The sequence below is a fragment of the Lepisma saccharinum genome, chromosome 1 (genome assembly GCF_977018435.1).
Source record: "Lepisma saccharinum chromosome 1, izLepSacc3.1, whole genome shotgun sequence".
Taxonomy (NCBI): Eukaryota; Metazoa; Arthropoda; class Insecta; order Zygentoma; family Lepismatidae; genus Lepisma; species Lepisma saccharinum.
Genome location: NC_139229.1, coordinates 147902190 through 147927896, shown reverse-complemented (window position 1 = coordinate 147927896; position 25707 = coordinate 147902190). Strand labels below are relative to the sequence as shown.

The window sequence follows — 25707 nt, the reverse complement described above, 5'->3', positions numbered from 1 at the left end:
CTGGTAGTAAGAAAACATTCTTACTACCAAATCTCTTTTTCTCTCTCTTTAAAAAAAAAATAAAAATTGTGAAGGGGCAAATAATTTATACAGGACTGCTCAGCGTACAGCAACGTGACATTGAATATCATTGTCTACCTGAAACGCGCTTCGTGACGGTTTTCCTAAGAGTAGTTTCTAAAGGTTGTTGGGGACAAAACTTCCTCGAGCAAGCTGAGAGATGCCTTACTGCGATAAAACGAGAAGAAAAGAAATGTAGCACTTGAACAAAGTACTCGTATTTTCCAAGGCCTCTAATGGCTGTCATCAAAACTGTTAGCTCATTCAAATGATATTATCTTGCCCTTCACAGCGTTGCCATATGTAGGGCCTCCAGGATCCTGATTAGGTATATCAGTTATCGAACAGTTGGAATAATTACACTGGTCAACACGATTTTTGTACACATAAGAGAGTGGGTGTTACGTTACCAATTGAACTTTTCACGCTGAATTGAAATATGCAGTCAGAATTTTTTTATCACGCAAAGTTTTCCTGTTGATTGATTGATTGATTGATTTGGTGTTTTAAGTCCACTTTATGCACAGTAAGGCTAGTCGGGACTGAACTTACAGTTTAAAGTGGTATCCGAACCACTATGTGCCTCCACCGGACATTCATTATCCAACCCGGGACCCCTTGATTACAAGGCGAAGACACTACCAGTCTACCACTGCGCCATCGTGGAGGCTCAAAGTTTTCCTGTAATGAAGTATTTACTTTTAATGTGTGTATGCCATGGACACGTGACACTCCGCACAATAATTTGTGTTCTATCTTCCATCTCCGAGCGTTTTTCAAAATATTTCTCCCGTGAAAATTCAAGAAAGTAGAGACTTACCTCTTTCTGTAAAAAGGGGCATTTTTTTACATGAAAAAGTCGATGTATTACACTGTAATGCTGAGCAGGCATGTAATTGAATTGTAATTATTGAAGTGAACATCGAGGCCGTGGTTTAAAAATGTAGACGAGAACGAGAGCAAACTTTTGAGACGAGTCTGGAGATGGCTCCGGCCAATACTGGTAGTGTTGTAGCGATAATAGTAACAGGACGGCTGTATTAACTACGGACCATTGATATTTCTGTTGGTACATGAAAAATTGTTGATTAAAATTAATGCTCCTAGAATAGATCATACCTATAACTGATAAATGCAGTGAAAATATAGATAAAATCAACTCATAGTAGTGGTATTTACGGTAGGGACAGCGCCGGAAAGTATGAACCCCCCTCAAGCAGTTTTGCTATACTTAAAACAAGCCCATACGAGCTTTTTGCTCAAGTGTGGAACCCTTGCCTAATCCAAGATTTTTGTAAAAATGCCCTCGGGAATTTTCCGGAAAGTATGACCCCTCTCAGATTGAAGTGCATATATTTACAAAAGGCACTTCTGAGAGATTGTTGTCCATAAATTTGCTAAAAATATGCCCCTCTTGATATTGTATGATATCTTAAGTATAGTAACTGTTATAGTGCCCTAGCATGTATAGATTTCAAAATTTTGTTAATATTGCATTTTTCAGAAAATTCTATTTATAAAAATTAGGCATTTACAGCTTAAATATTGCATATATCAGAAAAAATTATAGAGACATAAAATGTAGAGAATCTCGAGTAGAATGTGTATACAAAATTTCAAGTCTCCAATCCTGATAGTTTTTGAAAAATCTCAAATTTAAACAAATTATCGATTTTTTCAAAAAACTTCTAAATCTCATCCAGAATTGAAATAAACAACTCTCATGCCTCTATCTTGAAAAATAGGTGAGTTATTCACGATCTAGAGAACTGTAAGATATTTTGAAAAATTTATAGAGACCAAAAAGTTGCGTCTTGCCATGCCGAGTCTAAAACAACAAACCCCATGTCTCTAGGATTCATGGTTCTCAAGATATAAGAGAAACAAAATTATCCCAAAATTTCAGTATGTTGTTCAGGGGACCTGCGGTAGGTTCGTGCTAGGAAATCAATATATTGATTCTCAACTCCCATCTTGCTGAGGGAAAACAAACAGTTTTATTATTTTCAGCAACTCTTATTAGTTCCTCAGATTCCTGCGGCGCGGCGCTGGCAGCACCGAGGTGGGATTAATACTTGAGCAAGTTCCTCAGATTCCCGCAGAGCATGGCGCGGCGCTGTAGGATGGGGCAGCACCGAGGGGTATGGGATCAATACTTGAACGATGTGTGCGCATGGCAGCCCCGAGGTACAAGATCAATACTTGGAGCAGCGATCCTTTACAAAATTAATTAGTTCTGGAGAATTCCGCCACCCCGCCGGGGCATGGCGCTGCGGTATGGATTGCGTGTACGCTCAGCAGAAAAACGGGATGTACGCTCAGAAGAAAAATACTTCAGCAAAAAATATTAGAGAAGAGCTCATGTTTCTGAATGCACCCCCAACACACCCCCAACACACCCCCACCTACCCCCAACACACCCCAACACACCCCCACCCACCCCTACCCACCCACACCCACCCCCAACCCACCCACCCATACACACCCACCCCCAACCCACCCACCCACACACATCCATACATATTTACTTCCCGGCACACTTCTATTGCATCATGTTGTGCAATATTAATTGATTAAATGGTTATGACATAATGTGATTATGTGGTGTTTTCTGATTGGTTGCTTATGACATAATGCGATTATGTGTTACGTTTAAATAAGCAGTGTTTCTATTGGCTCTGTAAATCTATATAAGCCAGGGCACAGTGCAGATTCTTCACCATTGCTGGATCGGCAGTGGAACCCACAAGTGGGGGGCAGAACCTGAACAGGCTCCACCAAAGTATAGGAGACTTGAAGCATATAATTTGGCGGAATAACCCAAGTAAGGTCATAGAGACAATATACACTGATACAATAAAAGCCAATTTTTGGCAGGGGGGCCAAAGTGGTTCCTAAATACAAAATAATTAATATCTCAAGAACTAATTGACATAGAGCTATGCAGTTTTTTTTGTCTGCACTGGAATAACCCAAGTAAGGTCATAGAGACAATATACACTGATACAATAAAAGCCAATTTTTGGCAGGGGGGCCAAAGTGGTTCCTAAATACAAAACTCAAGAACTAATTGACATAGAGCTATGCAGTTTTTTTTGTCTGCACTGGAATAACCCAAGTAAGGTCATAGAGACAATATACACTGATACAATAAAAGCCAATTTTTGGCAGGGGGGCCAAAGTGGTTCCTAAATACAAAACTCAAGAACTAATTGACATAGAGCTATGCAGTTTTTTTGTCTGCACTGAACCCAACTGATTAAGCATAGAATTTTGATCTGATTCCCAAGAAATTGTATATAAATACCAAAGCCAAAAATATTAAGTGTATACACACATACACACATACACACATACAAATCACACAGCTGAACCCAACTGATATTTTTTATTCAGTATAAAGTTTTGATTTGAATCCCAGGAAATTGTATATAATAAACAACAACAAAAATGCCGAATCAAAAACATTGTAATCAATGCAATAAGAATATATCCAGCCCCAATTGGGCTAAGCACCAAAAAATTTGTAACCCAGACAAATACAGAACTCCCACAAAAATTTGCCCCAAATGCAATAGAAAATATAACATGCAATATTTCACATATACACATAAAGATACTTGCTCTGCACAATCATCAACACAACCATCTACATCTGGTCTGAAAAGAAGGCATGAAGCACCTCTTAATGCCAGAGCAGCAAAACAGCCACGCTATGAACCCATCCGTAGCAGTTTTAACGGCCAATTAAGGGATCACCGGTTTGAATCAGAGCCAAGATGTGGAATTGAGAATTTTTTGAACAATGTAAATCCTAATGTGCAAACAATTCTAAATGCACAAAATGGCTCTTATAAGCTCTCCCTCAAATTGTTTACACAATATAAGAAACCAAATGGCACAAAATTTACACAGCCCCACATAACAGAAACTGTACCAGTATATTCAAATACAAATTCGGACAAAATAATAAGCAGGTTGATAGATCAATTGAATATGAAACACTCTGAATTTGCGGCAAAAGAGTCTGGATGGAGCCTATGCGGCTCTCCGCACAAGTTATATGTTAATATTTCTGAATTCAGCCCATTAAAAGGTTCCACTTATTTGCCATTACCTGCCAATATCAAAAACAAAAGAGCCGTGGTCAATATAAAAAATAATGACCAGAAATGCTTTTTGTGGTGTATTTTAGCTGCTCTGTATCCAGTTTCAAAGGATCCTCAGCGAATAACTTATTACAAACAGCATGAACATGATTTTGACGATGCAATGGAGGGTTTAGAATATCCAATGTCTGTTCAGAATATTGATAAATTTGAAAAAAGGGCCAGGCACATCAATGGCAGACAATTATCTATTAATGTATTTATTTGTTCCACTGGCAATTGCCTGATAGCACCTCTCAGAATCAGTACACTTGATGATGAATCTGCTATTCCGATTGATCTGCTCTTAATTGAAGGGGATGGCACATATCATTATACTCTGATAAAAAATCTTCAAGCTTTAGTGAGAACACAACTAGACAAATCCAATACAATATTTAAGTTGTGCAGAAGATGCTTAACTGTATTTGATGGTCAAAAAATGGTGAAGGGGGTTCGGGAAGAGAGTGCAGAAATTGCAAAAAACAAGTTAATTGAGCATCTGAAATACTGTGGCAATCATAAACCTGTTCATATGGTGATGCCCAATCCAAGTGAAAATTGCAAATTCAAAAAGTTTGAAGCCTTGTTGGAACACCCGGTATATATTGCTTGTGATTTTGAATCAAACCTCAAACCTCTTGCATTCTGCAATCCAGATCCCGAAGAATCTTCAAGTACACCATACCAGCGACATGAGCCTTCCAGCTTTTGTTGTGTAGTTGTACAGGATGGTGTTGTTATTAAAGAATATTCATACGTGGGACCAAATGCCATCAAAATATTTGCACATAGAATAAAAAATGTGTGCCGTGACATAGCATCTAACATCTTATTAATATCAAAGCCTATGTTGCCTTTAACAGAGGATCAGATTGAAGATTTCAACAATGCAGAAAAATGCCCGGTATGTGATTGTGAATTTTCAGATACAAATATCAAGGTTCATCACCATTCTCATACAGATGGTAAATTCTTAATGGCCCTGTGTAAAAGCTGTAATATTCAGATCAAGAGACCAAGATTTATCCCCATATTTTGCCATGGAGCATCCAATTATGATTTCCATCATCTGATCAGGTACGAGGGGTTTGACAAGGAGAATTTAAATATTTTAGCTGAAAATGATGAGAAATATATATCTATTAGCAAGATAATTAAAGTTAATGGTGTTTCTATTCACATAAGATTTCTTGATTCTTACAGATTTCTGTCGGCTAGCCTGGCTACACTGGCAAATCAATTATCTGATGATCAATACAAAATCACACGTGCATTGTTTCCAAATCAGGCCCTGAAATTAATTAGGCGGAAGGGTGTATATCCATATGACTATGTTACAGATTTTTCTAAATTTGATGAGTGTTCCCTGCCACCACAAGAAGAGTTTTACAGCAAAATCAGAGGATCTGGAATCACTGATGAAGATTATCACCATGCCCAATTGATGTGGAACAATTTAAATTGCCAGACATTTGGTGATTATCACAGGGCATATTTGAAACTTGATGTCACCCTCTTAGCTGATATATTGCAGGCATTCAGAAAATCTTCTATGCAAAATTATGGACTGGATCCAATATATTTTTTCAGTGCCCCGGGCCTAGCATGGTCTGCAACGTTTTTGAACACTAAAATGCAATTGGATCTGATCCAGGATCAAGACATGTACTTGTTTATGGAACAATGTATAAGAGGAGGCATGGTGCAATGTTCCCAGAGATATGCCAGAGCAAATAACAAATATATGCCTGATTATGATCCAGCACGGCCATCAAATTATATACTGTATGTAGATGCAAACAGCCTCTATGGTCATGCCATGATGCAAAAATTGCCATATGCAGGGCTTGAGTGGGTTGAAAATTTCAATATTGAAGATCTTAAGGACTTTGATGACAGAGATTATGGCCTATTCTTAGAGGCTGATCTGGCCATTCCTGATGATTTGCACAATAAATTTTCTGATCTGCCCCCAATTCCTGAGGTTCAGTGCTCACCTGGCTCTAAACAGAAGAAGCTCATGATGACTCTGGAGCCGAAACAGGGTTATGTCATATATTACAAAAACCTCCAGTTCCTGATGAAACATGGTGTCCAAGTGACCAAAGTTGGCAAAGTTTTGAGGTTCAGGCACTCAGAATGGTTGAAACCATACATTGATACAAACACGGAGCTTCGAACATCTGCAAAGAGCCAATTTGATAAGGGCTTGTTTAAATTGATGGTGAATTCTGTATATGGCAAAACTATTGAAAATGTCAGAAAACATACCGATGTTAAAATAATTACTGACCCCAGTCTGAGCAAAAAATTGGTTGCAAAGCCCAACTTCAATTATAGAAGAATTTATGATGAGCACATGGCACTTTTCAACATGAAGAAAACAAAGATTAAGTTTGATAAACCTATTTATGTAGGGGCTGTGATATTGGAATTGTCCAAATTACATATGTTAACATTGTATTATGATGTGTTGAAACCTTTTTATGGTGATAATATAAAATTGATGTACATGGATACGGATAGTTTTATTCTTGATATTAAAACAGAAGATGTTTATCAAGATATGTCACAGCCTGAATTGTTTCAATATTTTGATACCAGTGAACATACAATAATTCAACCCCACAACAAAAAGGTACCTGGCAAGTTAAAAGATGAGACATGTGGTGATGCTATTGTGGAATTTGCTGGGTTAAGTGCCAAGGTGTATAGTTTTAAAACATGTAGTGGTGTTGCTGCCAAAAAGGCCAAGGGCATTGGCAAAGTAGCTGTTGAAAAAAATCTTGAATTTGAAGATTATAAAAATTGCATCAAATCCCAGAGTTTAATCAAAACATCAGAATCCAGAATCCAGAGTGTGGATCACTTGCTGACTAGCAATATTGTAAGAAAAGTGGCTCTGGACCCACATGATGATAAGAGATGCATTTTATCATGTGGCATACATACTTTACCTTGGGGGCATTGTGATTTGAAAAATGGAAATCAATGCCCAATTACAGAGCATGATTTGAAATAAATAAACATGCCTATGAACTTATTTGGGTTCAAAAAACAGGCTATTATGGATCTGCCAACACCACAACCCTCTTCTGATATGCTGTCTAAACTGAGTGGCTTGTTAATTATTCATCTGAACAGCATATTTACAGATAATGATGATGAAACAGGCAAAATATTGTACATATTTAACAATAATTTAAATCATTACCAATTACCTGTAGGTGGGCAATTGCAATTTATTACAACCCCTGAGGGTGATGTTAAAATTTCAGTAGGGAGAAATATTTATAGAATTAAGCACTCAAACATGGTTTCTGGCACTGTATATACTGTTTCTGCTGGTGACTGCTTATATATTGAGGTCCCGGGGTCATATGACAAGCTTATACCTTTTTTTATAGAATTAAGAATCAGATACTCTATAATAAATAACCACTAAAACAAAATGCCTAATGATATATTTGGCCATACAAGACATGAAGATCACAGTGATGAGATTCTGATGCTTGATGTCAGAGTCAAGAAATTAAGAAGTGATTTACAAGCTTTACAGACCACACTCAATGCCAGTCTTCAATTAGAAATTACAAATTTACAATCACAATGCATGGACCCTCTTCTTAAAATTGATTCTGAACTCAAATTGTTGCTTCAAAAATATACTGACCTGGCTACATTGGATAATTTTCAAAGTTTAGAAGAGGCTGTAGCAGCTCTTCAAGCCAAATTTAAGACCAAGGGTAACAACTCTGAGCAATTGAAACAACAATTGGAAGAGCAAATAAATAATGTCCAGGCACAGCTCCAAACAATTGTCAAAAGCATAAAATCACAAGAAGATTTTGATCTAGTGATTTCCACTCTAAAAGAACAGATTCAATCACTCCAAATACCTAATCTGGACCCCCTGAACAATGCCATAGCCGAGGTTAAAGAAAAAATTGAGACACTTGAAAATTTTATGAACAACTTGCCATCTTCTGATGCTTTGAATGCAATAACTCGGAGTGTAGCAAATATTAAGCTGCAACTTGAAACATATGAAGATTTTGGAAAAATTCAAAGTTCCATAACCCATCTTGAAGGTACAATAGCAGCAGTGCAAAGTGATTTGGCAAATGTACTAGAATCCCGCCTGCCTGGAATTGTAGACACACTTGTCAGTGTCCAGCAACAAATCACAAAGCTTGAAAACCTCAATACTGAATCTGAGCTATCTCATTTTCATCACATGATCGATGATATCCAAACAAAGCTTGAAATTTTACAACAATCCACACCCTCTCAGGCAGATATAGCCCTGCTCCAAAATGCTATGCAAAATGTGGCTGATGCTTCTGAATTAAACAATGTGAAATTGGCACTTGAATCTTTGCAAAATACAGTATCAAATCTTCCCACATCACAGGAACTTAAAAATATTAAGAGGGCAGTGAATCGCATATTGAAATCAGAAGATATCAAGAATATCCAAGCAGAGATCAAACATCTCACTCAAACAGTAGCCACTCTTCCAACCAATCAACATATTAATGAACTGCATGCCTTGTTTGAGGATATCAGAAGACAGGTCCATGATCTTACTGCTCAAAATTCAAAATTGGCAGTTGTTGAAAATTTGCAACAAATTGTAGCTAATATCAAGCAACAGCTAGGGACCATGGAATCCAATCAAGCAAATGCCCTGTCTGTTTTTGCCACCCAGCTCCAAGAGATTGTGCAACAATACAAAAAACTTGTTGTGGACATAAAAATCAAGCCGGGCCATGATGATGTTGTTAGAACCATCAATGAGCATCTTGAATCTGTAACAAGCAGATTGCTCACAGCAGAAAAGGAAATAACCGGCATAATCGAGAATCCAAAACATACAGTAATTCTTGAATTGTACAGCATCCCCAACAAAGAATATGATTCACCATTTACACCAGGTGGCAAAATATATATGCTGTCCCCTGCACAATTTTATTACCAGTTTTTTGTTGGGGGCACACTGAGACCAATCAAGATCAAATATTGGCTTCAACCACAGGCACACCACTACCCCACCTTATCAATAACAAATGCTGACAACAAACCAAAAATCACCAGTGTAGAGTTAGAGGATTTTACAGACCCCAATACATTAGAAACAGCCTATGCTGAAGATGATGGCACTCTGGAATTTAAAATACAAATAGGGGACAAATTATATTTAGAAAATCCTGCAGTATCAGCTGCTGAACATCCTATAGTTGCAATATTCTTGTTTTCATATTATGTCTAGAAAAATTATTGTTGATGAATTACACAGACAGGCCCGACATAATTTTAAGAGACTCCCAGTAGTCACAAAGGGCATAGATGATTTATGGCAGAGCGACTTGATTGAAATGGCAAGTGGGCAGTTGAAAAACTTAGACAAAATCAACAAGGGCTACAAGTATCTACTCACTGTAATAGATACATTTTCAAAATTTGCCTGGGCTCTGCCACTCAAATCCAAGACTGGAAAATGTGTTACAGAAGCCATCAGGACAATCATCAATCAGAGTGGAAGATCCCCGCGCTATTTGCAAACAGATAATGGCAAAGAATTTTATAATTCAGTGTTTCAACAATTTATTAAAAGCCAGGCAATAAAACATTATTCGAGTTACAGTGATCTCAAAGCCTCAATTGTAGAGAGATTCAACAAAACCCTAAAAAATCTTATGTATAAACAATTTACCCTCCAAGGTAATTATAAATGGATTAATATTCTTCCAGAACTTCTACATAAATATAACAATTCTGTCCATTCCACAATCAACATGAAACCCTCTGAAGTAACTTCATCTGATGAGCAAAAATTGATCAGGACTGTTTATTATCCTAGATACCAGCCAACAACAAGAAAGGCCAAATACAGGGTGGGCGATCAAGTAAGAATCAGCAAATATAAGCACTTATTCAAAAGAGGCTTTACAAGAAACTGGAGCACTGAATTATTTACAGTGGTTCAAGTTAAACCCGGGACTCTTAACACATATATAATAAAATATCATCGAGGAGAAATTCTCAAAGGCAGGTTCTATGAACAAGAACTCAGCAAAACTAAACAGCCTGACACATATCTCATAGAAAAAATCATCCGCAGAAAAGGCAACAAGTTACTTGTCAAATGGCTGGGTCATCCGGAAAACAGCTGGATCGATGCAGACAAAGTGATAATATGAGCACCTGGGATGTTATAAAAAGGCTGCCAGAACCCGAACAGCAGAATAAGAGAAATGGCAACTTGCTGCCTGATAATATTAGGTGTCTTATTGTTGGGCCATCTGCTTGTGGTAAAACTACACTAATGGTTGATAATTTTTTATTGGCACCCAACTGGTTAGACTGGAAAAACAGGCACTTGTATGTTTTCTCTAAGAGCTTGGAACAATTAAAATATCAGCAGCTGATGAAGCTATATGATGGATTGGATATTGCCACTTTTGAACCAGATGTTAAGCCACTTCATGAATGTCTCGATAATTCTGTTGTTGTGTTTGATGACATTATACTGGATAATCAAAACAAGGTTAGAAACTTCTTTACACAGGGCCGGCACAAAAACATTGATTGTTTCTACCTGGCACAGACTTTTTCAAAAATACCGAAGCAGCTGATCCGAGACAACAGCAATTTTATATGTGTGTTTCATCAAGATCATACCAACCTCAAACACATACATGATGAATATGTAGGTGGGGACTTGAGCTACAATGATTTTTCCAAGATTTGCAGTAGGTGCTGGAACCAGGATAGTTATGGGTTTGTCACAATTGATATGACAAGAACACCTAATAGTGGCAAATACAGAAATAAAATCAACGATTTTCTAGACGTTGAGACATAAATAAATAACCATGAAAAGGCCAATCATTGATGATCTTAAATTAAGAGATTATCTTGTAAAAAGATTTAAGGGATGGAAATCAGAGAACCGAGAAATTTATGAAAAACACAAACAAACAGAACAGCCTGTAATTGATGCTATTAATAATTTAGGTAAGAATATCAAAACTGTTACAGAGCAAAATCAAAATTTGATCACAGAGCTTGTACCTGTAGCTGCAAGAAACATATTAGATTATCCATTCACCCCACTTTCCAGCATTCATACACCTAGTCCTGTTGCTCCTCGAAGAATTGAAGCTACTCAGGATCCTATTGAATTGGGTCTTCTTGCTCAAAAATATTTAACCACACCTAAAGACAATAAAGATGAGGTGTTTGGCTTATATGCTGACACAGAGCTTGATGGCAGCATCATACATAGAATTGGCAATTTCAGAGTAACATTTATGGGGGATGATCTGATTGTTTATTCAGAATCTCATCTTGGACAAAGAGGTGGTTTTGTTAAATATCCCGGCACACCTGGGTTGTGGGAACTGATGACTAGGAAAAGGCCTGGCAGCTATACAGATCAAGATTATGAACATTACAAAGAAATATTAATAAAATCAGATGCTCTATACCAGAACAATGATCCCACACAAAAAAGAGTCAAGTCTAGCAGTGGAGCAAAATACAACAATTTAATCAAGCCCATATGGTCACAGATCAAGACTGGCAGTGGAATCAAACAATACAACACCCTGCCTAAAGAATTTGTGTGGGTTGATGATGTCAGGAAACTTGTAGATAGGTTATTGGTGATAGCTGGGGAGGAAAATGCTGGCAACCACAATTTTTACAATGAAAAGGTTGGAATTATGGACATGATAAGCACAAAATTGTCTAATTTTATAGTGAATGACACTAAGGGGATTGGATATCTTATAAAAATTATTAATACTCTACCCCCCAAATTTTGGAATATTTCTGAGGGTCGGGGCTTGGTTAATGACATTATAAACAAGCTGCCATTTGAACTACATATTCCAGGCTATCAGTATTGTGGTCCAGGCACAAAATTGGACCATAGATTAAACAGAGGTGATCCTGGTGTTAATCCCCTAGATGCTGCTTGTAGAGACCATGACATAGCATACAACACAGATTCTGATCTTGACAAGAGACATGTTGCAGACAAGAAATTAGAAGAGGCTGCATTTGGTAGATTTGTAAGCAAAGATGCTTCTTTAAGTGAAAAAATAGCAGCATTGGGAACCACCATAGCTATGAGCACCAAACAAAAACTGGGGTGGGGGCTGTGAATATGTATATAATAAACCTACGATGAAGGCCAAGGGTGTTATGTATCAAATACCTTATGCAGGTCTCAAATCTCTTAAAACTATTGACAGTCTTTTAACCAAAAAGCAGCGCAAGAAAAAAAGCTCTTGTATTGCCAAGGGGCATGGTATGAAATTGTTGCTTAGTACCCCCCAATTAAAAAAATTACAGCAATCAAGAAAAAAATCACATGTGGGGGGTTTCATATTTACCATCCCGGCCATCTTAGCTGCTCTCGGGGCTGTTGGGAGCTTGGCTGGGGGATCAGCTGCCATAGCAAAAACAGTAATAGATGCCAAGAAGAATAAGACAGAATTAGATGAGCAGAGGCGCCATAACCTGGCCATGGAGAAACAAGGCAAAGGTGTTAAGAGAGCCATGAATAAGTTTAAAAAAAACAAGAGCCGCTTACAAACCAAGATATTGAAGCTTTAATCAAGCCACTGGGCATCAAACATTTTAGAGGTGTGTACATGTCTGATTCTTTACCAGAACAACCACTCAACAAAGAGTGCGGCATTGTTAATTTGGATAAGTACAAAAATCAGGGCACTCACTGGATCTGTTATCTTAAATATTTAAACAATGAGGCATTTGTGTTTGATTCATTTGGAGGTGTTCCTCCTGAAAATTTAGTAAAATATCTAAATTCAGCTAATCTTTATTACAATAATGCTCGTGTTCAAAACTTCAAAGATGTTAATTGCGGACATTTGTGTTTATCAGTTCTCAGATATATGTCTCAAATAAATAAACCATCAATTGAAAATTTTCAAAAAGCCTTGTGGTATCTGAAACATCATGGGGGTATTCCATCTCACCAGCCAAAATTCAATATTGAAACTCAAATTACATGATGACATAGTGTATCCCAAAACAATAGCTCTTAGAGCATTTTACGGCATGTACTTGATCCCTAATATTACACACCACAACAACACAATTGCGGTAGGAGATCAAAATATTGTCATCACTCCAGGGCAATATAATCTGTCCACTCTAAATGCTCAATTACCCAGAGGTATAGTTTTAAGTCAAAATTCTGTCACTCACAGAGTAGAGATTGTATCTGCTACAGAAACAGTGGATCTGGGTACTATAGGAGAGCTGTTAGGATTTGAGAACAACACAAAACTTGAAGCAGGCATCAAACACACTGCTATGAATATACCCAGATTCTTAGCCATAGAGACTCTGAATATTCACTGTAATGTGGCGGAGGGTATGATCACCAAATCAAATAGCATAGGCACTCACAAACAAACCGGCATCATTGCAACATTCAAACCTAATTCCGAATTCATGGAGCCCATCATCTACAATCCATCCCCAACATTATATTTTCCTGTGTGCCATAATAGAATAGATTATATTGAATTGATGGTCACTAATGAAAAAGAAGAATTAGTTGATTTTGCTGGAGCCACAACAACTGCAATCATAGAGATTAACATTTAAATAAAAATACATACAATGGAAAATATTGAGAGTTATGAGCTACAATCATTCCCCCCAAACAGGAGGACATTTGCAAATTTAAATCAACCCAACACAGAAATCGAGGTTGATCTTGATGTAGGGGATGGATTTATACACCCCCACAGAGCAGATCTATACATCAAATTTGATGTTGTAAAGCTCGATGGAACAGATTATCCTGCAAATTCAAATATAAGATTGGTGGATAATTTTGTGCCGCATCTATTCTCTGAAATTGAGATCAGAAAGCATGGCGTTGTTATAAACAGAGTGGATTATCCCGGTATTACCTCCACAGCTTTGGCTACATTAAAATTATCCAAAACCGAGGCTTCATACTACAGAATCGGTGGATTTGAAGCTGGTGATAAGATATTATCTAAGAGCCACACAGTGCTGTTTCCTATGCGCCTATTGCCAGGATTCTTCTCGGATTACAAAGATATCATGTGGAAGGGTGGGTTAAGAATTACATTTAGAAGAGCTGCCAATGATAATAATGCTTTGATGAGGTACAGCACATTAAACTCTACAGGGGAAGCTCTGCCTAATACCCTACCTGATGAGGGCAAATGCATTATTCAGACTATGGAGCTAAGAATCCCTGTTGTTGAATATGAAGCCAGTTATGCTCTTAAATACAAAGCTGATATCCTAAAAAATCCACAGGTTCCTCTGCAATTTTATACATATCAATCTGTACAGAAGCCCGCATCTGGTACCTATTATGAGTTTGATGCTACAAATTCATTCTCCAGTATTCAATATGACATGCCTGATTTTGTGGTGGTACTGTTTCAGACTGGAAGACATAATAATCAGGAAAAAAATTCAAGTAAATTTGATAACTGCAACATCAAGAACATATATCTTAAAAATGGCAGAAATGAGGTATTTCCTAGAGAAAATTACAATTTAGACATGTCCAAGGATGATTTTCTTAAATTATATGAGGCATTTTCGGCTTTCAAGAGGGTCACTACAGGCAATACTGACATGTATTACACACCAGATGAATTCAAAGCACGGAGACCCATGTTTGTCATCAACACTTCAAAAAGGAAACAAGTTGTGGTGAATGACAGGACAAACATTAAAATTATCTGTGAATTCCACGAGGCATTACCCGATGACACCATTTGTAGTGTTATTCTCATAGGTGAAAAATCATATGTTTATGATGTAAGAAATGAGAGAGTCACGGAGCAATTCTAGAAGAACTCTGCACAATACATTGTTTTAATAATAGATAAACAAATTGAACCTGGTATCCAATTGAACTTAAACCAGAAATAAATATGTATGTATGTGTGTATGTGGGTGTGGGTGGCCTAGTTTTAAGTGTGGCCACAAGAGGGGCATATTTTTAGCAAATTTATGGACAACAATCTCTCAGAAGTGCCTTTTGTAAATATATGCACTTCAATCTGAGAGGGGTCATACTTTCCGGAAAATTCCCGAGGGCATTTTTACAAAAATCTTGGATTAGGCAAGGGTTCCACACTTGAGCAAAAAGCTCGTATGGGCATGTTGAGCTTGTTTTAAGTATAGCAAAACTGCTTGAGGGGGGTTCATACTTTCCGGCGCTGTCCCTACCGTAAATACCACTACTACTCATGCTCCAGAGTGAAAAACTAAATATGCTGACCAAGGCAGTAATTTATTTTATTAAAAACATAAACTAACGTAACGTTTCAACCTTCTAGCAAGGTCTTCTTCAGACTCTGTATCAAGTACAAAAGTAACCAGATACAACAAAAGGGCAATATATATACACAAACATTACTCCCTCCAGACTATTTAGAAAGTTGTTTGGAACTTTCTAGCAGATGACTTTCACTTCCCAACTTTACTTTCACCTAAAAGGCTAAACACAATTACTTCCATAGAATGTGGTTGGACTTTTTAATCTCACGCTCTTTTCCCTTCATTTTTCTTCCTTCTCCTCTCCTCTTTTTCTCTTGTCCTTTCAACTCTTTCCAACATCTTCTTCCATTCTTTGTTTAACTTTAGTCCCCCATTCCAGTTCATTGTGTCTTCTTCACCTTTCTTCTCTATTTCCTTGGCTTCCTTCCATTTTCTAACTAGCATTCTCTTCTCCCTTCCTATCTGCTTAGCCTCATCCCACTCTATGTCATGTCCTGTTTCTCTCGTGTGTTTAAATATTGCATTTCTCTCTCTCTTAAGTCGTACATCATCCCTATGTTGTTTCAACCTGTCTTTCAGCCTTTTTTTCGTTTCTCCTATGTACACACTCTGACATTCTTTACATTTTACTTCGTAGATAATCCCTTCCTCTTCTTCTTCTCTGTTTTCCTTTTTCTTGTTAGCATTCCTCGCTATTCCTAAGATGCTTCTCCCTCCCTTCCTGTAAGTTTTAATTCCCGCTTTCCTAAGCACTTTGCATATCTTTTCTGTGGTCTTCCCCATACTCCTTATTCCAAACCTTCTCTCCTCTTTTTCTTTCTCTTCCAATTCTCCCCTGCCCGTTTTCTTACTTTTTCTGTTTATGTCCAGTCTATCCTGCTTCTCATAGCCATTCTTTTCCAGCTGTTTCCATAGGCTATTTATTTTGCCTTCTTTTTCACATTCTTTCATGCATATTTTCTTGATTCTGTCCTCCATATTCTTTATAAAAGAAGTGATGTAAGTGAGGTGACAAAAATAAATTTTATAAAGAATATGGAGGACAGAATCAAGAAAATATGCATGAAAGAATGTGAAAAAGAAGGCAAAATAAATAGCCTATGGAAACAGCTGGAAAAGAATGGCTATGAGAAGCAGGATAGACTGGACATAAACAGAAAAAGTAAGAAAACGGGCAGGGGAGAATTGGAAGAGAAAGAAAAAGAGGAGAGAAGGTTTGGAATAAGGAGTATGGGGAAGACCACAGAAAAGATATGCAAAGTGCTTAGGAAAGCGGGAATTAAAACTTACAGGAAGGGAGGGAGAAGCATCTTAGGAATAGCGAGGAATGCTAACAAGAAAAAGGAAAACAGAGAAGAAGAAGAGGAAGGGATTATCTACGAAGTAAAATGTAAAGAATGTCAGAGTGTGTACATAGGAGAAACGAAAAAAAGGCTGAAAGACAGGTTGAAACAACATAGGGATGATGTACGACTTAAGAGAGAGAGAAATGCAATATTTAAACACACGAGAGAAACAGGACATGACATAGAGTGGGATGAGGCTAAGCAGATAGGAAGGGAGAAGAGAATGCTAGTTAGAAAATGGAAGGAAGCCAAGGAAATAGAGAAGAAAGGTGAAGAAGACACAATGAACTGGAATGGGGGACTAAAGTTAAACAAAGAATGGAAGAAGATGTTGGAAAGAGTTGAAAGGACAAGAGAAAAAGAGGAGAGGAGAAGGAAGAAAAATGAAGGGAAAAGAGCGTGAGATTAAAAAGTCCAACCACATTCTATGGAAGTAATTGTGTTTAGCCTTTTAGGTGAAAGTAAAGTTGGGAAGTGAAAGTCATCTGCTAGAAAGTTCCAAACAACTTTCTAAATAGTCTGGAGGGAGTAATGTTTGTGTATATATATTGCCCTTTTGTTGTATCTGGTTACTTTTGTACTTGATACAGAGTCTGAAGAAGACCTTGCTAGAAGGTTGAAACGTTACGTTAGTTTATGTTTTTAATAAAATAAATTACTGCCTTGGTCAGCATATTTAGTTTTTCATAATCATGGAAACAAGGCTTAATGGTGTTATAATCCAGAGTGAACAATTTCTGTAGATCAGTTATTCCCAACAGGGGTGTCGTGAGATATTTTAGGGACAAACGAGAAAAACGGAAAAATAATATTATTGTGAAGAAAGCAATGGACGTACTTTTGCTCGCTTCAACTTCATATTTGTGCGACAATAAAATGCAAAGCAAGAAATAGACTGCATAAGTTTAAGGATGACATGTGTGTTTCATTGTCAACTGTAAGGCCTGATGTCAAAGACCTGTGCCCTAAGCATCAATCGCAAGTCTCACATTAATAAAACAAAACCCTTTTGGGTGATTTCCATTGTAGTAAACTGTATTCTATTCTGATGTTTGTAAATTGAACTTGCTCCTGATAACATATTCGACTTCTATTTAAGACTAAAAATTGTTTTTTTGTTTTGTTTTTTTCTTAACAAGGGTGACCCCAAGTTTCTAATCTCATTCCCAAGGGTGCCGCGAACGTAATCCCTGCTGTAGATAAAGGTGGATTTACAGTTAATTCAGTTCCTGAACCATTTTCTACAATTCTCCTTGATGAAAGTTAAGGATTGTAGCAGTCAAAATCTTATAATATTCAGCCGGGGAAAACTAGATATAGCTACAGTATAGGGCTCGTAATATTAAAAGAGACAAATCAATTTCCAAATCCTCTAATTATAGTAGGTTTAATCATAAATAATAAATGTGTTGGCGGTGACGATCGTTTTAAAAGCTTATTAAAATATTTTAAACTATTCACCATCCACTGTACGAACAAAGTTAATGTAAGCAAACCCACATTACTTCTGAGAAATTGTTCTTTATCAATGTGTTAGCTTTGGGATCATGTATATTAATGGTCGTAGCGTAGCTGTAGCACAGCTCATAATATAGGGTCTCTCAACTTCAACATAGCGCCCATCACATTCACGATATTCCTACGAGCAAGATTCCTGCACAACTACCATTGGAATAACCAATAGAATTTCTCAGAAGGCACGTGTATTTGTTTACATTGACTCGTTCTTACAGTAGATAGTGAATAAATATTTTGATCAGCAAGATGTTAAGAGATTGTATTTTTTTGTAGAATCTCCACTATTGACACTGGTGCAAGTCTAAACCATAATTGTTATTTTTGCTCTAGCGTTATTTGAGTGATATAATTTCAATTACATGACACCACCGTCTCACTGTTCTGCGTAGTTCCACGTGACGTAAAATGTATATGGTGATGAATGCAACGCAAGCGATTTGCAGTAAATGTCAGCTCACCTTCTCGTAAGAAGGATCACACGACTCGGCCGTGACGAAATCTTGGACGTCTGATGTTACAAAAATGATTTGCATTGCCGCGTGGAATCTTGGGTGAAGATTTCAAGGTCGTGGGATTCCACACGATACACGGATTTAGCTTATATTGCCACGCAAAAGTATACAAAATTTGGAATCCACTCACGTTTTGGCTGGAAAATATTCACTCCGAAAACGTGCGCAACGCAAAACGCGAAGTTTGTGTAATGTAATTGCACGTTTCAGTTCAAATGTGAATGAACCTTTTGTTGGTGAGGGCATTCTGAGCTTCTAAGATGGTGTAACTTTCTGTAAACACTGTTATTATTTTGTTCCGTGACACAATCCGTTGGGGCTGGAAGGTAGTACCTCAACACCATTGTAGGATTTTGTAATGTTTTTCAAGAATTTAACCGTGCCGGTGTTCTTTACAAAGATATGGATGGAGGTGTTTTTAATTGGACTTGGTATCGAGACTTAGATGGCCTTGTAAAAATCGAGACGAGAACGAGACAAGACCGAGGACGAAACAGATCTCCAACACTCTCGCTCTCTTTCGCTACTTTGGTATGACAATGAAATTGACCAAATTGATTTTATCATGTGACTTCTTCAAACATACCAAACGGATGTCTAGCATCGAAACCAGATGTCAAACACAAAAAAATTGTTATGTATTTGTATTTTCGATATTTATGTTTCGATTTTCTTTCGATTTTGGCTAATCGCGGCGATGAAATGAGTGATGATTAGATTAAATTGTTAGAGACAGTCACAAATAAAACCCAAGCCGGGACTCGAATCCGAGAACTTCGGTGACGAATTCGAAAGTCGACCACATTACGCCGCTCCAACACCTAGCGGCCTGGCAAAGACCAAGACATGCTTCTACCGAGACATCCTAAAATTTTTCATGAAGGCCCAATTTATGGTCATTTTGCCACTAAATTTCCAAATTATCCTTTACTGGCCATATATTATATACTTGAAGGTGTTCTTGCGGAGTCAAACTCATGTGAAGAAACCGAGGGGGACTAAAAGTACACTCCAAAGGCCACGGAACCTTTAGCCAGACTGATATCCGCGTTATTCTTAGTCAGTGTTCAAAGGTGAATAGTACACTAAAACAGACTTTATGAGAAAATGACGTCACATGTGCAGTTTGAGCAAGTAAGTGATTGCATAGGAAAGCAATATAAGGAAGGAAGTGTAAACTTGGCACTTTGTATCTGTACACTTCGAGAGGTGTGGAGTCATCTTTTGGGGATCCTTCACCCCAGTGAGAGACCACGTGATTTTAAGCGTCTTCCCCTTTCTCCTTTAAAAAGTCATACCCAACCAAGACACCCGCACAAAATTTCTGGTCACATCATTGTTGCTAAAACTTATTTTTAGTTTGGAAATTATACTGTTGAAAAGACCATACCATGTTCCCTAATTACACCAGCCCATTACTTTCTCCTGTTGATCGAAGGTTCTTCGATAGCTATGTAATTTATACAACATAATATTCGCCCTACTCTTTCAGTTCTTGTCTCACACCTTAAACTCAACCGAATAATAGCAAATGAACTCTTTTAAAATCACGTTCCTTTTCGAAAGTTACTTTATCTAACTAGGTCAAGATTTAGGGGGAGGAGGCCTTGAAGGGCTATAGCACTGGGCCTTCATCTACACTGCTTTGGAAAGGGCCCCAGAAAAAATATGCAAAAAATATAGCTTTCTGACAACTTGGCCTAAAAGTTATTACAGAAATTGTAATATATAGTAGCCTGACAACATTCTTATGTTAGTCCCGAGTCTCTCACTAAGAAAATAAAGATGGAAAACAGTGAGAATATTTTGTGATGGGGACAGTCATATTTGATATCCCCCACACCAAAATTTACTTAACCACCGCCTCCTGCGCTCTTATGGCGTTTTTTACTGAGCAACGCTAAAACTTTATTGAGCAGTGAGTTTACTGAAGCGTCCTTTATTTGTTATTAATTTTAAATTGGGTTGAAATCAGTGGCGGATTAACGGCATCGCCCCCTGGGGGCGGATGAACATTCACAGCTCTCGCCCGCTAAGTGCATTGGAAGTTTGCTATTTGTAGACGTTTCTTTTTGGGGTGATCGCTTATTTTCAAGTACCGAAGGGGAAGGAGGGGTTGCCATGTATTCTATTTTTAATTTTAAAGTCGCTTGATTCCGTCCATGTTTGAAACGAACATACCTTTAAGATAAAGCTACCATATTTTCAGAACATGAAATCGGGACTTTTTTTTCCTTTCTGGAAACTCACCATATTGACAGATCTGATTGTGAAATGGAAGGAGCGGAATAAAAGGCCCAACAGCTGTTGTAAACAATCCACGGTCTGTGATGAAATGGAGCTTTGAATAATTTTGTACATATTATGTTACTCTCATCTAACATGGTTTTTCTATTTCTTTAGACTAATTGCTGCGAATACGATGAATGGGATTAGATGAAATTGGCTTACTCTAAGGAAAAATGGACATCACTTTAAGAAAGTTAACGAAACAGACAAGTTAATTATGAAATAAAGATTTTGTAAGCAGTTACAGTATTATAAACTCAAGCTAAGAAGTTAGCGTTCAACAAAAGAAAAGAAAAGGAAAAAAGTGGAATTTTGATCGTTTACACGCAATTACGCAATTGCCGGACCTGGGATTTCGTTACCCTCTGACCACGTGATTCGATGGACACACATCAGCTGTTCAAGATGGATGCTTTCTCCTGATTGGCCGGCTGGCTGGGGCGTGAGATCGTACGATGTAGCGGATGACTTCACAGACTGGACCAGATAACAGTCGTCGCAAGGTCTTGCCGACAGAAGTATTCCAGCATCACATAAAAGTTCCCAGATATTGTATAAACGTTTATACTACCATCAATTACTAGGTTTCCCCAGTGCTATGTTATCAGTTAGTTACCTCAGGTCGCGTGCATGTAGAATCAGATAATCACGACACTAAGGACGATAAGACAATGACGAAGAGATGAAAACATTTCAGAGATTTTTCCAGGATCATCAACTTGTACAAATTAGTATCAATTATAACCTAAGAGCTAAGCATATTCGCACCAACATTCATATTTTTTTATGAACTGCCCTTCATTGCATAGGCGCACTGTCAAGAGTCGGGGACTTAACTTTCTTGAAGAAAACAGACCATTCGCCCCATTTTCCTGCCTATAATTAATTGTATTCGAAATGCTTTTTCAGTTGAATCTCCCCCCTTTTAAAAACAAATTATTTTTAAGTTCCTATTGAAATTTAAAGAAAATTTTGTAAACAAATTTTTTCTTTAGTTGAGGAACAAATTGATTGATTGATTTGGTGTTTTAAGTTCACTTTATGCACAGTAAGGCGAATCGGGACTGGACCTACAGTTTAAAGTGGGATCCTAACCACTGTGTGTCTCCACCGGGTATCGATTGAGGAACAAATGTTCATATAGTGACATTTGCTCCTTAACTTTGTTTTAAAAAGTTTCTTCATAAACTACATTTTTATCTTTATGAAAAATAGACATACATTTTTATATTGTCATTAAAAAATGTTTCATGTTTTTTTACGATTAACACATCAAACTTAAAATACCTAGAAACCAAATTATAGGAATATGTTCTAGTTTTATAACGAATATTCACTCGTTAGGGCGTCTGACTACCATGAGAGAGACCCGGGTTCGATCCCCGACGGGGGAGAACCGGGATTTTTTCCACCTGTTCAGCGGCTCCGGCGCCCACCCAGCGTTGTATAAAGTGGGTACCTGGAGGAAACTCTAAAGGGTAAAGGCGGCGGGGCGTGGTGCTGATCACATCACCCCCACCTTCGGCTGTGATCAAGAAAGTGTGGGGCCCTAACCCCACACTCCCTATACGCCTTCATGACGTGCTGCATAGCACAGGGGAGCACTTCATAACGAATATTTTAACGGGTTCCTTTGATTACCAAAAAAGCTTATCCTACATAGCATATGAAGTTCCAATATACAATGTTAGGAAATAAACTATACTACAAATAATCCTAGTAGACATCTCGTCTCGCCGCTAATCAACAGGTTGGTTCAATATTTTAACCGTAATATCGTGTATTACACAATGCATTTCGATCATCTAACCTATTATCTGTTTCTACGTGAAATATTGATAGTGTGGCTTGATTTAATATGGTACTTATAGTTTTGAAGGTATACTGTATCTTTTACAGTCTTAAATGCAATTTTCAATGCTGTAAAAAGGATTAACTGTACTCAACACTTAAAGAAACATATTTCTATTCTATTTCTATGTTGGATCGAGAGAACTAATAAAAATATTTTTCTGTTTTGTGTGGATTTCAGAATCTTGAAGTTGGCCACACTGACGTTGACAGTTGAAATAAGTGACGGATAAAGAAATCCTCCTTCCTTTACTCTCGCGTGACCCGGATCTAATTCTTTCAGACGGTGGACAAGGATAATAGTTCAAAGGTCCATAAGGGTAATTTAAATTGGAGTGACGGAAGCTTAACGGTACACCTATGAACAAAACTTTGGTGCGTGCACCAATGATACACGTATACTACGGATGGTACGGAGACAAGACTCGAATACATCTCTAAATTCAAGATGGCCTTGTAAAATCTAGAAGAGAACGAGACCTTTCGAGCCAATGCTTGTTCAGACATTTGTTTGATGCAAATAAAAAATACTTAAACCAAATTTACTTTACCAAACGAAGTCTTTAAACATACAAAGTTATGCCTACCTAACTACTTATGTCATATATTTTTTTGTTCGTAACAATTGCAAAGTGAATCCATTAGAGCTGTGGTTCTCAAACTGTGGTACGCGTACCCCCAGGGGTACATGAACGACCTGAAGGGGGTACGCCATCAGCTCGGAAGAGATATGTCGAGAATACCCAGACGACATTTTTGCTGCACGTGTATAGAGCAGACTTCATTGTTTCAGACTTCGTAGCTTTAAAACTCGACAGGGAAATAATGCTGATTTTGTCACCGACACTCTTATCTTTGTTTCATATATGTATGAAAAAAAATACTCGTTCGAAATCTATAATAGACTAAATTTGGAGCCATTTCTCCGCTTGAAAGTTTCAAGCACACAACCAGACATCAAGAAACTGTGTCAGGATATGCAGGCACATCCTTCTCACTGAGGATTTACAATAAAATCTCCAAATTTGTGCTTGACAGTTTGTTTACAAACTTATCTTTGTTAAGTTTCTTTACTTTGATCTTTACTTTTTTTCAGTACCTCTGGAAAAATACATAAAAATTAAAGTTTTTCATATACTTCTTAGCATACATGTGTTTCACATTCTTATTTTGGTAACTAATCATAAATATTGTAAACGTAGGAGCACCCAATAAAATAATAAACGTAGGATCCTAATGTCTATTTGTTTATCATCTTTCCACATACAGCCCGGATGCCATTTTGCTCTATTGCAGATACGCGCCTCCAACGTTTCAGGCAGCCCCCCCCCCAAAAAAAAATCCCCAAAACACCTATTTGGAGAAAACCTATGGTGACCTAACTAAACTAATAACTAACTACGTTAGACCTTAACTAAAGGGTACAATGAGAAAAAAGTTTGAGAACGGCTGCATTAGAGACAATTACAGACCTGTGCTGCGTGATTGCATATACATTCAGGATAACCCCCTTTTTTTCAAGGGTTCTTAGCGTAGAAACGAGGCCTCACACAAAGAACTGCTGTTGTTTGCTTAATGACAGCTACACGTTGTACTCGGAGACACGCTGTCATGTTCTTGATAGTAGATATTTCGATACTTGGGAAAGAGAAGGGGTGTTTATAAATCAAGACGAGACCGAGACAGGCATTCACAACCAGAGACGAGACCGAGACATTGGCAAATCTCGTCTCGATACCGTCTGTAAAGCATACTGAAAATTATATTTTTCACTCTACTAGACAGCAATGTGTCTTTGAAGGCAATACAATAAGTAAGGATACACATACACGTTGACTATCTTACTTGAGTTTTTTTTTTCTACGGGTGTCCCAGAATAGCATGCCATGAAACAAGTTAAAATATACATCGAGTAACTATTTAGAAGTGGAGCTCTTGTGGAGAAATACAACCAGTAATAATAAGGCAGATGAAAAATCGAAACAAAGTGAGTTCTGGTAAGGAGAAAGAAAACAAGAACAATGGCGGAGAAAGTATGCTCGAGCGCCAGTCAAGTGAGTAAGAAGCTGAAAATTAAGGAGATTCCTAAAAAGAAAAGAAAATTATCAGGGAATGCCAGTGACAGGATAAACAAAATTAACATTTGGAAACAGCCGTTACAGTGGCGTCGATTGGGTCCCAAAACTGGGGGGCAAGGTGCCAAAACTGGCGGGGGGCAAAGACAGTATATTTCCCTTTGTAGATAAGATTTAGCATAGTGCGGGGGCAAAAGTAGCTAAAAGTGGGGGGGCAACTGCCCCTCTCGCCCCCCTAATTGCCGCCACTGAGCCGTTAGGTAGAGCATATCCCCAGACATGGGCGCACACATGATTTGATTTCCAGGAGATGAGAGCTAGAATTGAAATCACGATAAAGAAATACATAACAATAAAATTGAGTATCATTATTTACATTGGCGATACTTTCACTTTGGACAAGTCTGTTTATAGACACACAGCAGAGACACCCCCCCCCCCACACACACACACAGGGGGAGAGAGAGAAAGATAATAAGAGAACGAGAGAGGAAGGGAGAAGAGAGAGAAAGTGAGAGAGAGGAGGAATCGATAGAGAAAAATACAGAAAAGGAAGATAAATAAAATAAGATCGAACGAGAGAGAA

General features: G+C 37.8%; 1 long non-coding RNA gene across 1 annotated transcript in view; it reads left to right on the top strand.

Annotated features, from left to right (window-relative positions):
- The window catches only part of LOC145989445 (uncharacterized), a 197166-nt gene extending 173852 nt beyond the window's left edge, over nucleotides 1-23314 (top strand). The window contains exon 5 of the long non-coding RNA XR_014441851.1: nucleotides 23228-23314. This is a non-coding gene — a long non-coding RNA (uncharacterized LOC145989445). The remainder of the gene's footprint in view (nucleotides 1-23227) is intronic.
- The last annotated feature ends 2393 nt before the right edge of the window (nucleotides 23315-25707 follow it).